The sequence below is a fragment of the Pan troglodytes genome, chromosome 8 (genome assembly GCF_028858775.2).
Source record: "Pan troglodytes isolate AG18354 chromosome 8, NHGRI_mPanTro3-v2.0_pri, whole genome shotgun sequence".
Taxonomy (NCBI): Eukaryota; Metazoa; Chordata; class Mammalia; order Primates; family Hominidae; genus Pan; species Pan troglodytes.
The window spans coordinates 22,131,177-22,144,007 of record NC_072406.2 but is presented as its reverse complement, the minus strand read 5'-3'; the positions used below and the strand labels follow the sequence as shown (position 1 = coordinate 22,144,007).

The 12,831-nt window shown below is 36.4% G+C and overlaps 1 long non-coding RNA gene across 2 annotated transcripts in view; it reads left to right on the top strand.

The window, feature by feature from the left end:
* The first annotated feature begins 1,536 nt into the window (after positions 1-1,536).
* Positions 1,537-12,831, top strand: part of LOC107976911 (uncharacterized) — a 97,879-nt gene continuing 86,584 nt past the window's right edge. For both annotated transcript variants that reach the window (XR_010146792.1, XR_010146791.1), the window contains exons 1-2: positions 1,537-1,671; positions 2,723-2,870. This is a non-coding gene — a long non-coding RNA (uncharacterized LOC107976911). The remainder of the gene's footprint in view (positions 1,672-2,722; positions 2,871-12,831) is intronic.

The window sequence follows — 12,831 nt, the reverse complement described above, 5'->3', positions numbered from 1 at the left end:
TGATCTATATCAAAATAAAAATCTTAAACATATAACATGTTTTCATATGTAAATTAATAGAACAAAAAAGCTACCAAAATTACGAATAATAGAACCATAATATATCTCAAATTATTAGACCAAAACAAGTTTTAACATGTAGATACTGACACTAAAATTACTGGTGTTTTTAGAGGTTTAGGTTGCAGACAGCCTTTAGATAATGGTTCAAGGGGAGTAGAAGAGAAAGAATCACTTTTGAATGATGAGAATGAATTCATGAAAATTATACCCATACTTTGTCCTTTCTTTCCTTTAAAACTTCTTTACATACTGAAATGAATTATTGAGAACATTTGTTAGATCACCGAAACCCAAAATGTTCCTGTTTATTTGCATACTTGAATTAATGTATTTTTTCTTCCGTTTGGATTTATCTCAATAAATCCTCTTTCATTCTGTACTCTTGCACATATTGAAAATTTTGATTTCAAATTTAGGGCAAGAGTATAATCATAAAACCTTTCAATAAAGTTGAAATGGTACCAGATATTATGCATATTAAATACATGAGTAGAGAGAGGTGGGAGAAGAAGCCACTGTGATAGGGAGGTATCAGAGTGAATGACTAAAATGACCCACAGATCTTTCTTTTACCAATACATTTAGGAGGAACTCAGTCAGCTACTGATGACTCCGCTGATTATGGGCTTTCTCAAGCTGCCTTTATGAAGAACAGGAAGACAAGATGGTCGGCTCTTATCCCTGAAGAGGAACTTGATCCTGATGGAAACATCCTAATGGAAAATGTGGGTTGGGATGGGAGCCCGTGATGAAGTGGCAGCTTGGCCTCACCACAAGTCATTCCAGTGACATGCGTCACAGTGCCTTCCAGCTCCAAATTTTCAGAAATAGTTTTGCATATGGAAAAATATGAGGTGACATAAAATGGTAACAAAGGTTCTACATTTCTATTAACTCTTCAACCACATGTCAATTAGGGCCAATATTTAGAACATACTGGATCTTCTGAAAGCGTAAGTGAGAAAGGAAGGTGCATTTCCCTGCTCTCCTTGCAAAATATACATAGCTACGCATTTGATTTTTATTGGGAATATAATCAACAGAATATTTTAATAAAAAATGTGAAAGCAGGCAGAAAATGTTTTCATATACAACATATATATAATATATATATGTAGAAAATGTACTTTATTATCAGCCATTTCAATTACCATGGACTCTAAATGTTATGAGTTTAATTAAATAAAGATGAGTTTTAAAAATAAAGAAATGTACACATTCAGCATTTTAAAAACTATACTTCTAAAAACTCTTATTTATAGAGATGTCCCTTAACATGCAAGATATATAGTACGCACTTAGGATAGGCTGGCAATGGCAAAATATGTCTTAGTCCTAAGTAGCTAATACATATGTATCTATACATACTAACTCTCAAATGAAATGATAAAGACTCTAATTGTAGCAACCAAAAGATCTTTCCTTGTTTGAAGATTGATTGAAGAGAATCCTGACTTATGTTTCTGTTTATATGAAAAGTAACAACGAAGAAAGAGAAGCAGAAGAAAAAGTGCATTCAAAATGCTATAGCGATCATGAGGCTCTCACCTTGCAGTTAAAAAAACTCCAGCAAAGTTGAGCTTATTAAGGGACAAAATGGAAAATTTGGTAAGTAATGGAGGTAAAGACGATTGATAACCAAAAGAAAGGGAAAGGGCAGAACAAGGGAGGGGTGTTATTTAGGATATGTGCAGTGTAGACACCATGTAGCTCTGCTTTTAGCAGCTCAAAATGTCATGTCATTGTTCAGTGTGTTCAAAATGCCATATATGCCGTATAGTTTGTACAGTGACATTTTCTAGGTTATATCAGCAGGGAAGAATAGTGTCATGGGCCCTCCAAGGTGTGATCCTGTGGAATGCAGGTGCACAAGTTCAGTAATGTCACTGAAACCCTATCCCAAGCAATGAATGTCAGCCAGTCTGTCCTCCGAATACCTCATTTGATACAGTGGAGGTGCAATGGGAAACCCTTCCTGTTTACTGAATGTCCTACTCTGTGATTGGCCAGAGCCATTTCCTTTGCAATATAAGCAGGTTAAGTAATTCTGCATTTGCTAATCTGATCATGGATAACCAGATGGCCTAAAGAGTGCAGAACTTGTTTCAAGCTTACTCAGCATGAAAACCACTGAAGTGGGTGACTTCCAGTTATAGTAGGGTGACTTCAAGTTATAGTAGAGTGACTTCATGTTATAGTATGAAATTCCTACACTGAGAGTCCTGAGCATGGAGTCCTGGTCTGAACCCTTCCCGAGTTGCTGAGTGACTTTGGGCATGTCATTTAATCTCTTGGAGTCTCAGTTTCCTTACCTGTAAAATGAGAACGATGGGCTCATCTTGACAGTTGGTTTTGGTTCTAAAGTTCTATGAGAATTAAAAAAAGGGACACCTAAATATATATTCTCATGGAGCCTGATTTCTACCAAAAACACCATTGAGAATTCCAAAATCTGCTACTTTTGATGAGAAATAATGAGTGATTTATCTGCCCTTTGGGTTTCAAGGTTTCTAACAACACTTTGAAATGGAAATCCCCAGAGAGAGTTTGTAACAGTTGATCTTTGGTACATTCTCTGTGGCATAAATTTTGCATATTTTGTCATATTTAAATTTTATATGAGCTCAAAAGGAGATAAAAGTTGGCCTGATTTTTTCAGATGACAGGTCTGAAACTCAGAGAATTACGAAGTTAATTCGTGCCATAACTTGAACAGTTTTCTGGATGCAAGCACATGTGATTTCTACTACAACCACAGCTGCTGGGAAGGGAAGAAAGACATTTGTTGAGTGCCGACAATGTGTCAGGTATAAAGCTGCATCATTTAATGCTCATTCTGAATGTTAGACAGATTATCTCCTCAATATCACAGAGGTTAAATCAGAGGTTGGCTAACTACAGCTGAGCTGCAAAATTCAGCCAGCCACCTGTTTTTGAAATAAAGTTTTATTGGCCCTCAGCCATCCTCATTCATTTACATATTGTCTCTGACTGCTTTCACTATGTGGCAGTGGAGTTGAGTATTTGAGACAAGACAGTGCAGTCCCCAAAACCTAAAGTATTTATTTAATCTGGACTTGTACTGAAAAGCTGTTCAATCATGGGTGAAATGAATCCTTTGGAGACAGAAGACATCTTTTCCATTGGAATAAAAAGCACGAATTTGGTAGACTTAATTCCAACCTAAAAATGCTCAGAACAGGAATACCAACTGATTAATTTTTTAAAAGTACAATGAAATAATGTATGATCATTAAATTATATCGCTGATTTTCTTTTCTTTTTTATTTTTAATTGAAAGTAAAAATTGTATATATGGTGTACAACATGTTCTAACAGATACATACATTGTGGAATGGCTAAATCAAGCCATGTAACATATGCTTTACCTGGCATAAGTATTATTTGTTTGTGATGAGAATGTTTAAAATCTAATCTCTTAGCAATTTTCAAATATACAATATATTTTTATTAGCTGTAATCACCATGTTGTACAATAGATCTCTTGAACTTCTTCCTCCTGTCTAACTAAAACATTGTACCCTTTGACTCACATCTCTCCAGTCTCCCTGCCCCTCTCCCCACAGACCCTGGTAACTATCATTTTACTCTCTGCTTCGATGAGTTCAACTTTCTTATTTTTTTTGAGACAGAGTCCCGCTCTGTCACCCAGGCTGGAGTGCAGTGGCACAATCTCGGCTCACTGAAACCTCCGCCTGCTGGGTTCAATCAATTCTCCTGCCTCAGCCTCCTGAGTAGCTGGGACTACAGGTGTGTGCCACCACGCGTGGCTAATTTTTTGTATTTTTAGTAGAGACGGGGTTTCACCATATTGGCCAGGCTGGTCTCGAACTTCTGACCTCGTGATCTGCCTGCCTCGGCCTCACAAAGTGCTGGGATTACAGGCATGAGCCACCATACCGGTCAAGTTCAACTTTCTAAAATTCCACATATAAGTGAGATTATACAATATTTGTCCTTGTGTGTCTGGCTTTTTCATTAAACATATTATCTTCCAGGTTCATTCATGTTACAAATGATAGAATTTCCTTCTTTTTAAGGATAAATAGTATTCCATTATATATGTACATACTACATTTTCTTTCTCCATTTATTCACTGATGGACATTTAGGTCGATTCAATATCTTGTCTGATCTGAATAATGCTGCGATGAATGTGGAAATGCAGATATCTCTTTGACATACAAAAAACCACTGATCTCCTTGGATAGCTCAAAAACTGACTGAAGACAATTCAAGAAAAGAGTTCTAAAAATATTTTGAGCAGGCCGGGCGAGGTGGCTCACGTCTGTAATCCCAGCACTTTGGGAGGCTGAGGCAGGTGGATCACGAGGTCAGTAGTTCGAGACTAGCCTGACCAGCATGGTGAAACCCCATCTCTACTAAAAATACAAAAAAAATTAGCTGGGCGTGGTGGTGGGTGCCTGTAATCCCAGCTACTTGGGAGGCTGAGGCAGGAGAATCGCTTGAAACCGGAAGGTGGAGGTTGTACTGAGCCGAGATTCTGCCACTGTACTCTAGCCTGGGCAATAAGAGCAAAACTGTCTCAAAAAATATATATATATATATACATATGTATATATATATATATATTTTGAGCAATGGCAGCATTATTGAAATAACTGAGTCAGTTACTTATTTTTTAATATTTATTGTAAGTATATATTTTTATTATTTAGTTATAATAAAATAAATATGTTAACTTCGAAGGAAAATTTACATTTATTTGTATTATGTTTGGTAGTTTATACTTGCTCCATCCAAGTTTATGAAGTTTGTTTCATCTTCATGTGGGACTCTGAGGCCCAGCTGTTATGAGATCTTCTACATTATTTCTAAATGTTCACTTCTCAAAGCCCACTTAATAACAGCTAGCAATTTTGTGGCACACACCGTGTCATAGGCACTGTTCCAAGGGACTCACATAGAATTCATTCATCCCTTACAATCACCTTTGTATCGTTAGTTACTATTGTCATTCCCATTTTAACGATCAGGAGACTGAGCACAGAGAAGTTAACAAGCAGGTCACTCCATCAGCAGTGGCTTGGTAGGACCTGAACCCAAGCATTTCTGGTTCAGAGACTGTTTTCTTGGTCATCATGGAATGTCCATTTCTGCAACTGTCCTGATTTCCTTATTTCATACAACTGCCCTGTTTGTAAGGTGACTAGAACAAATGGATTTACTATCCCCTGACCAACAGAAGGTCCAGGTGACTTTACCTGTACCATAGCCAGAAAGTTGCATCTCTAGGACTGGAGCCAAAGCCATCTTTTTTTTTTCTTTTTTCTAAAAACATGTTCTTATTCCATAAAGTCACCACTGGACTTCCTCCTAGGAGATAATAAAACAAGTACCTTCTTATTGAGATGATAATGCTTTATAAATTGTTAACACTTTTTCAAATAATTCCATTTTATTGTGTGGTACCTAGGGAATAAATACCTAACTCATAGAAGTAAATCTCTAATAGAGTTACAGTGGTAACCATGTTGCACTGTTGGGGGGGCAAAGTTTTTGGTAGAAGAGAATTTGGGACCCCTCAAGTCAACATATGTGGTTCTGTGGATTTCCTAGTGAAAATTAGAAAATAGCTATAGATACATCTGCTAGCATCACCTCAAGCACCTTCAGAATTTGTGGAGTCATCTGTTTAGCATCCTGAGAGGGTACTGACATCCATCAGCTCAAGTGAGTCCCCAGATTGTGTGAGCCCCTAATTAACTGAGGGAGTATACAAAGTTACTGAAGAACTCAATTGCTTAAAGGCACCAGTGGTGAATACAAGCTGACATCTACAGAAGCTGTCTGTGACTAACCAAAGGACTTTATCAGTGGCTTGCTATCACAATTTAGCAACATAGGCATTGCATTAAGACCTAAATGATGTAATAATTATGTCCAGCAATGAAATATAAGGCAAGGAGCCATATTGTGAAAGAGAAGGAGAAATCTCGTTTCTTTTACACCATGAACTAACTTTTAAAATAGGTGTCATTTATATCTAGCCCCAGATAGATTCAGAACAAATAGGAATATGGTTAAAGCAATTTTTCTTTTTGACCAAAACCAACTAAAAAGTGAAGAATGGAATATAAATGGGAGTGCCTTTTTTGGCCATGTATAGATTTTTGACCTGTGTTTGAAACCCAGTTTGGCAAATTCCAGCCAGTTCTAAATACCCTGAATAATCAGTCATTTCTGTTGACAAAGGTGTCTATGATGAGAAGCTAGGAGGGCAACCAATGTAGACAGTGCCATAAGACCTTTTGTGGTAACAAATGGGGGAAAAAAAAAAATAGACCATACCGAGATACTGATGCTGTATGGCCTCCTTTTTCATTGAGGAAAGAAAAGCCAAATTTATGCCCAGTTTCAAGTAAAAAATATGTTTCTGGTTTTGGAAAGAGAGTGTTGGGTTTGGCCGCATATGAAAAAAAGTCAAGGAAGAAATCACCTGCAGGAGCTATTTTGAATAATGTCAATTACATTGTGGCTTCCATTATCACTGCACACCAGAAAGAGGTCTTTGCCAAGTCATTGACCTCCATAGACCATAACGCTAGTATCCTGACCTTTTAGAAGAAAAATAATTATTCTCTCAAACTACCATCAATTATCAATGCCTACATGAGAGATATTTTTCAAATTATTCTGTTTCTAAACATGAAGATTATATCTTGACTCAACATACACATTCATACATAAAAATGTTTTATAAAGCAAGACTTATACCTTTGTTGAGTAGTGTAGTTTGATATTGGTCATTTCATTTCATTTTATTCTAATATATTGTCTTTCATTGCAAAACCTAGTTTTTACCTACACAATTGATTTAACCGCTCTGTTGATTCTCAATCATTGTTTGAAAAACAGCAGACCAAGGCATATCTTCTCAAGCTTGCAAATGCATTTTCAGATATAGAAATTGAATGATTCAAATACTAATGCAAAAGGCCAAGTTTGCCTTTAAAAAATAATCATTTAGTTGAGATTCCTTGAAGTACCCAATTCCATTTTCATCACCTCCCTCTGAAAAGGTATTTTTAAATGAGCTATATGCAATGAGTTAGTTATGTAAATAAATAGTGGTCTAGAAAATATTGCACCATTTCTAGTGGTCTAGAAAATATTGCGCCATTAAAGAATTACAAATACCAGAGGAACTTCCTGAATGTTTAGATCCTGAAAAACTGTTTTTTTTTTTAATCAGACTTGTCATAGGAGAAGTATAGGATTCAAATCAAAAGAAAGAAAGAGAGACAGAGAGAGAGAGACTTAAGGGACCTCATATAATATCCTCAAGGTTTTACCCCAAGCACAGTATTATGAGCAGCCAGCACAATGATTTGCCCACAGTAAATTTTCAACCATTAAGCATGCATTCACTCATTCATTCATTCATTCAACAAAGATTTTTTTGAATGCATAATCCTGTTAGCAATGTTTAAGGCAGTGAGACTATCATTGCTAACAAGACAGACAAGGTTTCTGCCCCTCAGCACTTAGACATTTATACATGGGTGTCTAATAAGTAATATGAATAAATGAATTAATAAATTGTGGGCCTCTTTAGAATAACTTCCTTTGGTTTTGGATTTAGACTAACCTAGATCCAAAGCCCCTCTCACAAGCTATTTGGAAAATCAACATGCATATGATTTACTGACACACATTTGTCACTCATTAAGTGGGAATTCCCCTCTCATTCTAAGAGGGCAAGAAATGCTCTCTTAGCTCTTCTGGACGTATAAAATGTAACAATTTGATTGTTAGCTTTGTAAACTAAAAAGATAAGCGTAGTTAGAATACTAATTTCTATAAATGAGATGATGGGAACTTTACTGAATCAATGAAAAAGAAATTAGGTTTTAAATTTTTTCGTGTAACTTTCTAAATATGTTGTTTCCAAGTTTGTAATTTTTAATTATTAAAAATAATTTAGGCTAATCATACTTAAAATTAAGTTGCATAATTTATTAACTTGATGATTGATCTCTTGACAATACAAATATATCTGAGGTATGTAATGCTTAAATATATAGCATATAATTAACTATTGAAATATTTTAATGAGGCCAATGTGCTACTCTTCCATAATTTTGCTTCTGTAATACTTACAAAATATTGATGGATAATGCCTTCAGTTACATTCTAATATTGGCAAAGGAATGTACTTGATTTTTTTTCTCACAAACACCTCTGCCTTGGTTGAAAGAAGCAGTAACACTTTGAAGAAGAGACCTTCCCTTCAGTGATTTGGTTGTATGGTCAAAGTAAGAGAAACTCTCAATTGTCCATCAAAATACACTCTCCTTTCTTTGGGGATATATGCTTTTTGCATTTTCTTTCTTTTTTTTTAAAGTTGGGGAGGTTGTTGCTTTTGAGGGGAGCTACACTTGTTTTTTTTTTTCCTTTGTGGGGAGAATAGAGTCATGCTATATTGCCCAGGCAAGTCTCAAACTCCTGGACTCAAGCTATTCTCCCACCTCTGCCTCCCTAAGAGCTGAGATTACAGACGTGAGCCACCACACCTGGTGGTTTTTGCATTTTCTATCCTCACTTGCAGTTAAGTGTGGTTATGTGATTGAGTTCTTGACAATAAAATTTGAAGGCAAAGGACTTGTACCATTTCCAGCCCAGGGCTTTAGGAAAAGCTATACCTTCCACCAGCTGGAATCTATATGCTACAGCAAGTCAGACTGACCTGGCGGACAACAGCAATGAACCACTGAATTATGGAGCAAAACATGTCAGGTCCCCTAGGTTCAATTCGATAATTTTTTATAGTAGCTACTGTAAGTCAGGGACTGTCTAGAAGCTCAGAATACATCAACACACAAAACAGATGCAGATCCTTCCCTTACTTTTATTCCAATGGGAAAATACAGAGAGTAAATAGGATAATCAATGAGTAAATTACAACATCTGTTATAAAAATAAAAGTGCTATGAGAAGAATTAAGTAAGTGTTTTGGGAAGGAGAAGCATTAGTGGGACTGGGGTGCCTCCACAGGAAAGATGCCATTTCAGCAAAGTCTTTTTGAACCAATCAAAATAGACACCAAACACTAAACAACAAATGTGCGCTCCTGGCTGGAGATCAGCCCTACACGTTTTGTGAACTCCCCGTGCTTTTTCTTGCCAATGTCCATGCCTTTCTCTTTGTCTAGGATTACATCCTTCTGACTCTACATATCTAAACCCGACAGGTGATTTCTTCCTTGACTTTCTTTTTTTTTTTTTTTGTATGTGACCAAACCCAACACTCTCTTTCCAAAACCAAAAATATATTTCTACTTGAAACTGGGCATTAATTTGGCTTTTCTTTCCTCAATGAAAGAACAGGACAGGCAGCATTAGTATCTAGGTGTGGTCTATTTTTTTCCCATTTGTTACCTCGAAATGTTTTATGGCACCTTAGCTTAAATGCAAGTTCTTTGGAGAATTGGCCTGTGCACCTTAACTTAAATGCAAGTAGTTCCTTGGAGAATTGGCCTATGGCTTCATAGCACTGCCTCCCAAACCAGGTTGAGTTTCCTTCTACATACAGATGTGGCTGCCTAAATTTCTCCTTTGTAATACTTAGAATTACTAGCTCAATGTCATTCTTTTCTGATAGACTGTAAGCTTCTTGAAGGCAGGTGCTATTTCTTCCTTGTTCGCTGGTTGTCTGTTTTATCTCTGATGTGGAGAACTGAATAGACCAGACAAGAATGGTCAACAAACACTTCTCAAATGAATGAATGAATGACTAAGCAATGATGTCCCATTATCAGAGAGGAAATATTCCACGATGTTGACACGTGATTTCTAAGAAACTGAGCTTATTTTTGCTTACATAAAGGCAACAGAGATACTTAAGTTGAAACAGCATTTAACAACTGTTATTTGTGAGCATTGTGTGAGGTGTTGAGAAAAATACAATAATGATTAAGATATAAACCCTTCTTTACAGACACACTGATTTGTGTATTTTTGAGCTTTCATGGCACTTGGGCTTGACTTAATCAAGAATGTATACACACTAAAAAATGTGTGTTACAAAATTTATACCAGTACACACCTCGTAAAATTAAAAATAAAAATATTTCATTGGATATTTAGAGTTTATTATCTTGTTTTTTAAGAATCAATATATCTCAGTCAAACTTCAGTAACTTGGATTGAATTTTCCAGTTGTATTTAGTTTTCAGACATCCATCTTGTTAACACAAACTGAAAATGGCTTACTTTTAATACTACCATAGATATGCAGATAACAGAGAATAAGGCAGCCTAATGTGATAGAATAAAGCACAGAGCAAAACCTAAATGGCCTCCTAGAAAAATCTTTACTTCTCTGATGTTACTTTTCATATCTGTACAATTATTAGGTGTGAATGGATGTGCTTCAAGGCCTCACAAGAGTCTCCTTTCCAATGAACCTTAGTTAGTGCTCAGTGTGCAGAGAACTTGAGTGCACAGTAATTCTTGCAGCAGGCCCTAGATTTTTGACCCAAAGCTAGGCTATACATTGGAGAATGCACGGTGTTGTATTTCAGCTGGAAATCCAGGCTCCTGATGTGTTAGAAAGACAAATTTACGAACGAGAATCAGAACATTTCTGTGCCTTCTAGAAAGCTAGATGAAACCAAGATTCTGTTTGTAATTAAATTCAGCATCTCCTTTAGCTACAGATTTATGTACATACATTACTGAATTAGGTCATTTCCTAATTTTAGAGAACTTTTGCTCATGCTTAATACTTAGGCCTCCTCATTTGTAATTACCATTCCCACAATGTTGGTCACAAACCTCAAAAGAAGAATGAATTAAAATTAGATGCCCCAAACAGTGTTTTTATTTTTAGCTTGAAAGACACTTGAACCCCTAACACTGTAAAGTGTAAGGAAAATTGCTACTCATTCAGAGTTTTGTTTTGTTGTGAGTAAGGTTTGGGATTTGTGTTTGCTCATTCTCTCCACAGCCTCTCCTCCAGGTGTTTTGTCTTGTTTTGTTTCATCCTGCATCTGTTTTACAGTTTATTGCTCTGGCGATAAATTTTAATTTATATTTATTTTTATTTTGGGTATTTATTCTATTTGTGCTCACTGACTTACAGGCCAGGATGGTGATTGTTATACAGTAGTTTACTTTTAAAAGAAATAGGGCTGCTCAAGCAGCTAATACGGGAAGATGTATCACCAGCCTGAATAATTGTGACAACCATAGACCGTATCAGGGCCTGTTTGTTTGCACAATACCCTCCTGCATTAAGAAAGCCGTCCCAGCTGTCTTGGGCTCCGGAGTCACCCATTTCATCGCTTGACACTGCGGCAGATGTTATGGATTGATAACAGACTTCACTTCATTCACTCCACATCTAAGATTACCTCTGGAAAAAAAAAAAAACTAATACATTATAACCCTCCCAGCCATTTGTTAAAAAAAAAAAAAACAGTAATTTATTTCCCTTTTTAGCATTAAATGGTGTGTGTGTGTTTTTTCTCCTTCTTTGAATGCACGTACTATTTAAAAATAGCCATTTAACACATTCATTGCATGGCTTTCCGTAGGCAAGAAAATCAGTGAAAGACAAGAATGTAATGATTTAATTGAATTAGGACCAGATCAGGTTTTAGGGTGATGACTCATATTCCCATTATATCTGAAAGATGCTGTCTGCCTTTAATGATAGAGAGATGCACTGCATCCATAAATTTTTCAGAAATAAGGGCTTCTTCATTTCTGAAGAATTGGAAAAGAAGAGCTCAGTCTGGGATTTAAGAGAAGGTATAAAATCTGTATTAAGTTGAACAGATTTCTTAGCTAAACAGCAGATTCTCCTCTTTACTTTTGGAAATTCAAGGATCCCCATAAATGTAGCACAAATAGGATTGACCATTGCTTAAATATCATGCAATGAAACAGTCTGAAAAGTGGGCATACAAATAGATTTTATGGGAAAATGTGGATAAAATGAAAAAAAATGCACAATGGGCCTGTTTCTTATACGTGAAATGCTTTGTTTACAAACAGCATGGTTTTATTGTTCAGGTTGTAGAATAGCATGAGATCTGAAGTGCATTTCAAAATTAAGTGTGGCGAGGGAAGGTATGTAGATCAACAGCACCCCATTTAATCTCAAATCAAACTAGATGCAGAAGCTTCAAACTTGCCTTCTACATTTGGGCATTTCCACCATTTTTTACATCTCTTTCTATCTTAAACCCAGCCCTTCAGGGACAAGTGTTCAGTCTGTGAATACAGTATGTATGCAGGCACCTTCACCTAGAGGCAAGGTCACCAAAGCTGGCAGCAATGTTCAGAGTGTCGGGTCCAGGGTAGAAAGAAAGGAGGTGGAGAATAAACAATATGTGACAAGATCATTTTTATTCAAATGATGAATTACTTTCCTTTACAGGTGTGTAATGTCTTAAAGTTCACAGCATTCTTCTGCATTGATGATGCCATTTTTATTTGCATCCTTTCTTGTGCTAGAATGTCCACACAGGAAAGATAGTCTTCCCTAGTTTACAATGGGTTAATTGAGTATCAGAGAAATAAGCAGACCAACTACCAGTTTTAAACTAGGTCTTTTACTGCCTTATGAAGCCTTTCTTCTACTCTGAGTTATGGACTCCAAATGAGAGTGACAGACTTCATTTCGACAAAACTGTGTTCACCCCATTTTCCATTCTATGAAGTCTGGTTTAAGAAGCAAAGGAATGGTTGCTCTCATAGCTCTGTCTTTCTTTTCCTT